The 8,209-nt window shown below is 43.1% G+C and overlaps 1 non-coding gene across 1 annotated transcript; it reads right to left on the bottom strand.

Moving 5' to 3' along the window:
- Window positions 1-1,525: 1,525 nt before the first annotated feature.
- On the bottom strand, window positions 1,526-1,616 carry trnar-ucu (transfer RNA arginine (anticodon UCU)). The gene is given in 2 exon segments: window positions 1,526-1,561; window positions 1,580-1,616. It is a non-coding gene; the product is annotated as a tRNA-Arg (tRNA).
- Between the last annotated feature and the right edge of the window lie 6,593 nt (window positions 1,617-8,209).

Raw genomic sequence — 8,209 nt, forward strand, 5'->3', positions numbered from 1 at the left:
GCTTCTACATTGTGATCTCCTGAACTTAGGTCATCCCTCCCTATTGCGCGAATACCATCATTAATTAACAGAGTTACCCCACCACCTTTTCCAAGCTTCCTGTCCTTCCTAAATGCCATGTAACCTCCAATATTCACATCCCAATCGATGTCGCCCTGCAGCCAGGTCTCTGTAATGACTATCAGATCGTACTTATTTATTCTATTTGTGCTCTCAGTTCATCTGTTTTGTTTCGAATGCTCCATGCATTCAGATGCAGAGCATTTAGTTTTGTCCTTTTATTATTTTTGTCACCTCTAGCCTTATCTGTCGATTTACTCTCAGATTTGTACATTCTGTCCCTTCCTATCACAGTCTGTTTATCATTTCCCATATTTATACCTTTCTCTCTTGCCTTGTCTCTCCTCCTTGATTCACCATATCTTCCCAAATTTGATCCCTTGCCCCCACGATTCAGTTTAAAACTGTCTCTACTTCCCTCGTTATGTGGCTCACGAGAACAACGGCACCAGCACGGTTCAGGTGTAGACCGTCCCAACGGTACAGCCACCACTTTCCCCAGTACTGGTGCCAATGCCCCACGAACCAGAACCCACTACTACCACACCAGTCTTTGAGCCACGCATTAACTTTTTTAATCTTATTTGTCCTATGCCAATTTGCACATGGCTCAGGTAATAATCCAGAGATGATTAACTTTGAGGTTCTGCTACTTAATTTGCTGCCTAGTTCCTCATACTGACTTTGCAGAACCTCTAACCTTGTCCTGCCTATGCCATTGGTACCGACATGGACCACGACGACTGGATCCTCTCCCTCCCATTGTATGTTTCTCTCCAGCCCTGAGCAGACGTCCTGAATCCTGGCACCGGCAGGCAACACAGCCGTCTGGACTCTTGCTCTTTGCTGCAGAGAACAGAGTCAATCCACCTTACTATACTGTCTCCGACTACCACTACATTCCTTTTTTCTCACTCTTTGAGCCGCAAACACTTACTACAGATGTGTTTGCCCTGGATCACTCTGGCATCCAGGAGCTCCCACATGCTGCAGCTGTGACACATCACCTGTCCTGTCATCCTTAACGTGTTTCTATTAACTACTTAATTATTTTATTCAATTGTTTATTTTATTGTATATTTTATTAAGCTTACTACTAGTTTGTTTACTATTTTAAACATTAGGACTAAAATGGATCTTAATCACTTACCAGATCCTCATCAAACATGCAGCTTTTTCCAAACCAATCAACTACCTGCTTGCCTGTGATGTCACAGCTTACCGGATCCTCACCAAACAGCTCCTTCCACTGCACCGAAGCAAGAACCAAATCCTGTAAACTCACCCCAGCAGCTCTCTGTTTCCCTGCTCTCACTCTCCATTGTGATGTCACTCCTTGATTTTTTTTACCCCTGCTCCGCTCCTGCCGTGCTCCTCTCTCTCTCGCTCTGTCTCTGAGTCGGTGCTTTTGACACACTTGTTAACTCTCTGTTCCGTCGTGCTCTTCTGTCTCTGGTCCAAAATCTGACTCTGGTGGAATTTGAACCCACAACCTTTGAATGCCTTCTTTATCATTATTTAGAAGTCCAACACGCTATCCATTGCGCCACAGAGCCGCACATATTTTGAAAGAGATCACCAAGGCCTTTGATCTTGTCAGCAGAGACGGACTCTTCAAACTGCGATGGAAACTCGGCTGCCCTCCTGAACTCTTGGGCATCATCTCTTCTTTCCACGAGAACATGCACAGTTCCATCAGTTACAATGGAGCAACATCAGACACTTTCAAGATCAGCAGTGGGGTAAAGCAGGGCTGCGCGCTGGCGCCAACTCTCTTAGGAACAGAGGAACATCGGAGTAGGCCATTCAGCCCGTCGAGCCTGTTCTGCTATTCAATTCGATCATGGCTGATCATCTACCTCAACGCCCCTTTCCGGTGCTATCCCCATATCCCTTGATGTCATGAGTATCAAGATTTCTAACAATTTCTGTCTTGAACATGCTCAATGATTGAACTGCCACAGCTCTCTGGGGTAGAGAATTCCAATGATTCACCACCGTCTGAGTGTAGAAATTCAACCCTATCTCAGTTTTAAATGGCCTACTCCTTATTCTGAGACTTGGTCCCCTGATTTTAGACTCACCAACCAGGGCAAACATCCTATCTACATCCACACTGTCACACCCTGTAAGAATTTTATCAGTTTCAATGAGATCACCTCTCATTCTTCGAAACTTTAAGGACTACAGGCCCAGTTTCAGTCCCACCATCCCAGGGATTAGTCTGGTGACCCTCTGTTTCACTCCCTCTATGGCAAGTATATCCTTCCTTAGATGAGGAGACCAAACTATACACAATACTCCAGCGCGGTTTCACCAAGGCTCCATACAATTGCAACAAGACATCTTTACTCCTGGACTCATGACCCCTCGTGTGAAGGCCAACATACCATTTGCCTTCCTAATTGATTGCTGCACCTGCACAAGAGCTTTTAGTGTCTCATGAACAAGGACACCCAGGTCCCTTTGGACATCAACACTTCCCAACCTCTCACCATTTAAGAAATACTCTGTCTTTCTGTTTATTCCACCAAAGTGGAGAACTTCACACTTATTCACATTATATTCCATCTGCCATGTTCTTTCCCATTCACTTAGCCTCTCCAGGTTCCCTGGAAGCCTGTCTGCATCCTTCTCAAAGCTCACACTTCACCTAGCTTTGTGTCATCTGCAAACTTGGAAATATTACATTTAATCCCCACATCCAAATCATTTATTTCGGTTGTTAACATCTGTGGCTCCAACACTGATCCTTGCAGTACCCCAATAGTAACAGCCTGCCATCCTGAGGAGGACCCGTTATTCCTGCTCTCTGTTTTCGGTCTGTTAACCAATTCTCAATCCATACCAGTATATTATCCTCAATCCTATGTGCTCTAATTTTATTTACTCACCTCCTGTGTGGGACATTACCAAAGCATCCACTGGTTCTCCTTTATCTGCTCTACAGGTAACATCCTCAAAAAACTCAACGGGTTTTTTCAAGCCTGTTTTCCTTTTCATAAATCTATGTTGACTCTGCCCAATCATATCATGATTTTCTAACTGTCTAGTTATCACATCCTTTATAATTGGTGTATTCTTCTCCATGCTGCGATTGTACACTTTCAGTGACTCAGATGGGGGTGTTCACCTGTATATCAGAGCTGACGACAAGCTGTTCATCTTTTGGCAAGACTCCACTTGGACGTAGAGACTTGGACGTAGAGACTCCACTTTCCATCAACATTGACCAGCTCACTTTGGAGGTTGTCAACAACTTCACATACCTTGGATCAACAATCACCAGCAATCTGTCCCTTGATGCTGAAATCAGCACCAGGATTGTCAATGCTGCAGCTGTCATGTCAAAGTTGAGAAGACGGGTGTGAACCGACAGCAAACTGACCGAAAATACAAAATTCCACGTGTACCAGGCTTGTGTTCTCAGCACCCTCCTTTATAGTAGAGAAGCATCAACAACTTATACAAGCCAAGAAAAGCGGCTGAACAGCTTCCACCTCCACTGCCTCAGATGGATATTGGGCATCTCCTGGCAGGACAGAGTGCCGAATGAGGAAGTACACCAGCGTGCAGGGATCCGCGGCATGTTTGCCCTCTTGAGTCAGAGGCGGCTCTGTTGACTGGGCCAAATGAATGACAGTCACATTGCCAAATACATGCTCTGTGGTGAGCTTGCTATAAGCACAAGACCAACAGGTCAGGGAACAAATCAAGTCATTTGGAGAGGTTTGAGTTAATTAAGGAGAGTGGGCATGGATTTATAAATGGAATTTCATGCTTGATGAATCTAACTGCATTTTTTGATACACTATCTGAGAAAGTTGATGAAGGGAATGCAGTGGATGCTGTTTATATGGATTTTACAAAAGCATTTTATAAAGTACCACATAAAAGGGTGGTTAACAAAATTGAGGTTCATGGATTAGGAGGGTCAGTGTCCATTTGGATAGGAAATTGGTTTAAGGACAGAAAACAGCGAGTCATATGAAATGGTTCTTGGTCAGACCGGAGGATAGTCGACAGTGGTGTTCCCCAAGGGTCAGTGCTAGAACCATTGCTTTTTTTGCTACAGATTAATGACTTGGATCTTGGAATATCGAGTAGAATCTCAAAATATGCCGATGACACCAAACTTGGAGGAGTGGCAAACAGTGAGGATGATATGAACTGCCTGAAATAGGATAGTTATCGGCTAGTAGGATGGGCAGATAGGTGGCAGATGGAATTTAATAGTGACAAGTGTGAGGTGATGCATTTTAGCAGAAGAAATAGGGAGAGGCAATAGATACTCAATGCTACAGTTCTGAAGAGTGTGCTGGAATAGAGGGACCTGGAGTACATGTCCATCATTCTTTGAAGTTGGCAAGACATATTGCGAGAGTGGTTAGCAAAGCATGTGGGATCTTGGGCTTTATAAATAGAGACATTGAGTACAAAAGCAGGGTTGTTATGCTGAACTCTGGTTAGGCCCCAATTGGAGTGTTGCATCCAGATCTGCTCACCAATCTTTAGAAAGGATGTGCGGATTCTTGAGAGGATGCAGAGGAGATTTACCAGTATAGTTCCAGGGATGGAGGGTTTTAGTTTCAAGGTTAAGTTAGAAAAACAGGGTTTTTTCTGCCTGTATCAAAGGAGATTGAGGGGAGAATGGATAGAGGTGTCGAAGGCTCTGACAGTTTTAGGTAAGTTGGCAAGGAAAAATTGTTCCCATTAACTATTGGTGCAAGGACTAGGGGATTCAGATTGAAGGTTTTGGACAAGAGATGCAGGGGGAATGTGCGGAAGAGCTTTTTTACACAGTGATTGGTAATGATCTGTAACTCGCTGCCCCCGAGGGTGGAGGAAGTGGAGACAATCGTTGGTTACAAAAGGAATTTCGATGGGCATTTGAAGGAAATAAATTTACAGGGCTAGGGGGATCGAGCAGACGAGTGGGACTGACTGGATCGCTCCATGGAGAGCTGGCCTGTACTCGATGGTGCGAATGGCCTCCTTCTATACCACAAATGACCCAATGACTCGATGAGTCTATGTCACTCTCTGAATCAACACAACAGAGTGACAGATTTAACACAACATTATAACATATGTTTGGTTTGACAAATTCAATAATAACTCGTCTCCACTCCTAGTATTTCTAAATCCCACACATTCACTATAATGAGAACAATTATTTCCTGTTGTGTCTCTCTCACATTTGTAAACTTCACTATATTGGAGTTAGGTGACATCTACTGGCGGGAAGCAAGAACTGCAATCAAGCAGCAGAAACTCCACAGTCTGTCAGGGTTAAAGAAACATTGCAATATGAGGAAATAGTGAAGGGGTTTGATCGGGTTGATGGAAACATGATTCCACTTGTGGTATCATATGAAGCAAGGGCCAGAAATATAAAATTGTCGTTAATAAAAGAAATGAGGAATTCATGAAAAATGCATTTGCTTAGAGAATGGTTATCGAGATATACAGCACTGATATAGGCCCTTTGGCCCACTGAGTCTGCACTGACCATCAACCACCCATTTATACTAATCCTATGTTAACCCAGAATTCCCTACCACATCCCCACATTTCTCCTATCACCTACCCTGGGGCCAATTTACAACAGTCAATTTATCTATCAACCCACAAGTCTTTCGTTGTGGGAGGAAACCAGAGTACCTTGTGGAAGCCCACATAAACAACTTGCAAACTCCACACAGGCAGTATACAGAACTGAATCGGGGTCATTGAAGATGTGAAGCTGCAGTGCTCACCACTGCACCACCCTTAGAATGTGGATAGAGTAAAAAGTGAGATTGGATGGACAGAAGCAGTCTGAAAAGATGGCTCAAACAAAAGGTGAAAACCCTGAAATGTTAACTCTGTTTCTCTCTCCACAGATGCTGTCAGAGGTGCTGAGTATTTCCAGCACTTTTTGTTTTTATTTCAGCTTTGTAGGATATTGTTTTGATCTGAAAAAAATGCATGATCGGCTGTGGGTGCCAGTGAAATTCCACAGGAGCGAATGAAAACCATGCCAACGGTGGCTCGTTGGTTTCGGGGTATGATTCTCGCTTTGGGTATATAAGTGATTAATATGTGAGAGATCCTGGGTTCAAATCCCAGACGAGCCCTTCTCTGTTGCCATTTTTAGTTTCAGGTCATCGATTGCTTTCAGCCTTCCAGAAAGCGGAATCGATTTCCAAACTGAGCCTGCTTGAGGACCGGGGAACTGGATTCAAAGAGCTTGTCGACAAAATTGAAATGAACAAAATATACAGATTGTCAAGTGAGAATATAGGTTGCAACAGTAACTAAAGGCCTGCTCGGGTCAGCAAATGAAACCCGACCCAAGCCTGACAGCACCACATCCGACCTGGTCCGAGTCCTTTCATTTTTTCCCGTGCCCGAACTGACCACCAGAATGTTCAGTTAAACTTGCTTCCGTTTTTCACTTTTTAAGCTTGTGCAGGTAAGGCAACAAAAACTGTAACTGGACTTGAAAGGTTGTTTAAATGTACATTAAGATTAGAGCTATGTACCGGAGGTGATGAGCTGAAGATTGTTACCATAGTAGTTAGTGATTGTGAGGTCACTAGTTAAAGAGAAACTCATGGAGTTGTGCCCAGACAGGTTGTCCCACACTTCTTTGATTAAAATATTGCCCGAAGGCGAGAAAATATCATTATACATTCCCTAGACTCCTGCTTTACAGGTTAAAATACTTTCTGCAAGTTTATCCAGAGAGCAGCTGAGATGCAGAGACCAGGAAGGTCTTGAGTGATTAATTATTATAAAATATACATTCTTATATTAAAGAGATTGTGCTCTACCTTCGATGGAATCGCTCACTGCAGACTAGTGCGGAGTGTTTCCCGCCTTGACGTCCTGGCTGTCACTGGATCTTGAGTCCAGGCATCTGGATTACTGGTCCAGTAATCTTTGAAATTTCTCCCTTGTTCTAATATTTTAATCTGGTTTGTCAGATTTTACAAAAAAAATTAAATGATTTAAGACTGCTTCATGTTCAGCAGTGCCAAATGAATAAAGAAATTCAAATATATTCAAAATTATATATCAACTATTAAATACTAATGCCCAGCTTTGAATACAAAAAATGCCTCTAATTGTGTTCTGGTCTGGAATGGAATTCTTCAGTGTTTCTGTTTAGCTTGGATGGACTCATCGATTTTCTTGTTTTTCACTTTGTCGATGCCTTTGAATAATTGTGGATCCTTCTTCAGGGAGTCTTCTTTCACCAGGTAGTTCTGACCTCTGATGATGTTGATCGTAATCAGCTTCAATTTGCTGATAGTTTTGGAAGTGAGCAGATTTCCTTTGCTTGAGTTCACAACATGTAACTGTGTGGACCCATGGGAGGATTTGAAAGCTGCCCTTGCATTGGAGCATACAGTTGCATCCATCCAAACAGAGGGACAGTAGAAGTGACATATTCAGTTCAGTCTGTCGATCATGGGACTTTTAATCTCAGGGTTGTGAGTTTGAGCGCCATTTAGTTTTTCCATTTTTTAGGCTTCATTAGCAGAGAGTACAAGGAGTGTTTGAAATGAAATTCAACAACAGTATGAGAAACGCTCTCTTTCATTCGGGACTCTTAACTCTCTGCAGCATCTCGCTGTGAAAGATTGAACTTTATCTCATTTCTTTTTCAGCTGGGGGTCAGTGCAGCTCAGTGGGACTTCTGGCTGTCTCCCACCTCACAATTCATCAGTGCTGAGAAAGCAATGGGAAATATTACGCTTGGCTGAGTAAGCAGAGGACACCGATTTAAGGTGAATGGGAAAAGAACCAAAGGCAACATGAAGAAAAACCTTTTTTATGCAGCAAATGGTTAAGATCTGATATTTACTGCCTGAGAGTGTGACGGAGGAAGATTCAACCATAGCTTTCAAAAGGATATATGATAATTATCTGAAGGGAAAAAAAATTCAGGTTTTCATGGAATACATGAGGATGTGGCATGAGCTGAGTTGCTTGTGCAGAGAGGCAGCACAAGCACGATGAGCTGAATCCCTCCTTTTGTGCTGTAAGTATTCTGTGATCTATGATTCTATACAAAGTGAAACCAACACTCACATATGAGAAACTGACAGGTACAGTGTAAACCCCACACTAACAAACCAGCAAATGCCATCGACAGAGT

The sequence above is a fragment of the Heterodontus francisci genome, unplaced genomic scaffold (genome assembly GCF_036365525.1).
Source record: "Heterodontus francisci isolate sHetFra1 unplaced genomic scaffold, sHetFra1.hap1 HAP1_SCAFFOLD_51_2, whole genome shotgun sequence".
NCBI classification, from domain to species: domain Eukaryota; kingdom Metazoa; phylum Chordata; class Chondrichthyes; order Heterodontiformes; family Heterodontidae; genus Heterodontus; species Heterodontus francisci.